Genomic DNA, 2,500 nt, shown 5'->3' with positions numbered 1-2,500 from the left:
ACGTCCAAGGCTTCAGCAGAAGGTCTAGCTCCCTTGAAGTTGCTATTTACATAATTGTTAAATGAACGAAATGTGTGCGGCTGTCTTCCCGGCCGGCGCTGGCGCAGGCGACGCTTCACGGAGCCTGCGGAGAAAGAAAAAAAAACAACAACTTTAGAATTCGTGCAGCACTTAAATACATTTACTATTAATGTTTGAAATTTGTGTTCGACGAGTGCATTGCTTATTTTTAAGATTAAAAGGAATTACCAGCTACATCAAACTATAAGTTAATCCTTGTACAGAAGTATATGCATGAGTATGTTAGTATGGTGACATGCATGTGTGTATATATAAATATATGATGTATGTACGTATGTATGTATGTATGTATGTATGTATGTATGTATGTATGTATGTATGTATGTATGTATGTATGTATGAACGTACGTACGTACGTACGTATGTATGTATGTATGTATGTATGTATGTATGTATGTATGTATGTATGTATGTATGTATGTATGTATGTATGTATGTATGTATATATGTATGTATGTATGTATGTATGTATGTATAGTAGATAAATAAAATGGAAACATGAAATGACATCCATTAAATGACCGTTTGCTCAGGCATATAAGCTCTCATGTATAGGCTCATGCATATGCATTTCGTAATATCATTGCCGGCTGTCTGAACGCATAAAAGTAGCGCCAGGGAACCGTTGCATGTCATTAAAACAATTCAGCGAGTTTAGCAAGTCTCCTCTTGTCTGCTTAAATCTCATTATCATTCTACTGCCTCATTTCACCGTTTTGTCATCTGTATGACGACTATCATCATCATCACCATCATCATCATCATCATCATCATCATCATCATCATCATCATCATCATCATCATCATCATCATCATCATCATCATCATCATCATCATTTCCCCCTCATACCTTGTTCCATCTCATATCCGTTATCTCATTTCGCATTTACTCGATTCCCTTCCGCCTCCCCCTTTCGCCTCCTGGCGTTTGGGCTTCACTTTCGCGTTGTGCGAGAAATCCATGATATGACTGCTATGACAAAAGCATTGAACAAGTTAGAAGGGTCTCTCCTCCTCTTGCAGGCGCTTCCCCCCCCCGCCCCCTTCTTTCTCTCTCCTTCTCTCTCTCTCTCTCTCTCTCTCTCTCTCTCTCTCTCTCTCTCTCTCTCTCTCTCTCTCTCTCTCTCTCTCTCTCTCTCTCTCTCTCTCTCTTTCTTCCAACGGAAAGTACATAAAATTGATGATCGGACAGGGAAGGGGGAGCCAGATTAACACCACGGAGGAAATTACGGTAAAAGAAGAGAAAAAGAAAGAGAGAAAGAAAGAAAACACCTACTCATACACCGTCCGAAGGGAAGCGATCCTGCAACAACTGCCACCAGACCCACACGTTCGCTCTTTTTCAGATAACGAATTGAAAGCGACGGAGATAGCCGACGCCCGGAAGAGACTCTGAAGAAGAGCCAATAGAGCGTCGCGAGTGTTTCCCAAGGTACCTGGGAGTGGGAGGCAGCCTCGCCGTCTCCTCTATTTTTGCTCAGTTAATCAAAATCAGTTCTTTATTGCGACATTTAAATTTTCTTGAGATCCTGAATGACGCGATTGCGTGGTTGGACCTGATTAACCTAGCTGAAAATAACGATTAATTCATGACTATGGTGAGCAATGTGCTGTAGTGGTCAGACAGGTAGGTGGATGAGCGAATGGAAAGGTAGACAATAGGAAAAGGAAGGAAACGTGGGAAAGAGAGAACAATACATGTATATATACAGAGAAAGAGAGAGAGAGAGAGAGAGGAACTGATAAAGAGTACCAATTCATTGCAGTAAATTTTGCAGATGCATTATCGAAATAAAATAGTTTGTGCATTTTAAGAAATCTTAAAGTAAGTGAAAGGGAGAAAATCTATAGTAGAATAGATCATTGCTAAATGGCTGCAGTCATGCATTGTTGCACGATATCCTATACGTATAGATAAAAATAGGAGGATTATTTAAAGAAAAAAGATCCTTAAATTTTGGTATTTTGCAAATAACTTGTAAATAGAATTTAAAACTGTATCAGTTCTCCTTGTCAAAGCCATCTGGCAAATCGGTATCACATTATTTTTCTTTTATGAAAGGACTAATCAGCATAAAAATACCCTAGCTTTTATTAAATCACAATAAGGATATTAGCAATATAAATATAACCCTTTAGAAAAGTCGGCGACATTCCAAGTAATCGACAAAACAACAATCAAAGAAAGAAAGTAGTAGCGCCGACTTTGGCCTTGCAAAAAGAAAGTAAAAGAAAATATTTGCATACCAACTAGACTCCCTTTTACGCCCCTTCTTGTTTTAAGAAATCAGCACCAATGCCTGTATCTCCGAAAACAAGGCCTCTATGGCGATGCAGCTGGAAATAATCAGCGGTGATGGAGAACGTTCGGGGCGAGATCATGCAGTTGGTTAGCGCTTATGTGGCCATCAGTCAAGCC

General features: G+C 39.6%; 1 protein-coding gene across 6 annotated transcripts in view; it reads right to left on the bottom strand.

The window, feature by feature from the left end:
* LOC125047737 overlaps window positions 1-2,500 on the bottom strand; it is an 86,345-nt gene that overhangs the window by 52,073 nt on the left and 31,772 nt on the right. For all 6 annotated transcript variants that reach the window (XR_007116767.1, XR_007116766.1, XM_047646144.1 and 3 more), the window contains exon 2: window positions 1-124. This exon is cut by the window's left edge and continues 1,030 nt beyond it. The gene's annotated coding sequence lies outside the window, so the exon portion shown is untranslated. The remainder of the gene's footprint in view (window positions 125-2,500) is intronic.

Source organism: Penaeus chinensis, chromosome 41 (genome assembly GCF_019202785.1).
Source record: "Penaeus chinensis breed Huanghai No. 1 chromosome 41, ASM1920278v2, whole genome shotgun sequence".
NCBI classification, from domain to species: Eukaryota; Metazoa; Arthropoda; class Malacostraca; order Decapoda; family Penaeidae; genus Penaeus; species Penaeus chinensis.
This window is presented reverse-complemented; position numbering and strand designations above follow the sequence as displayed.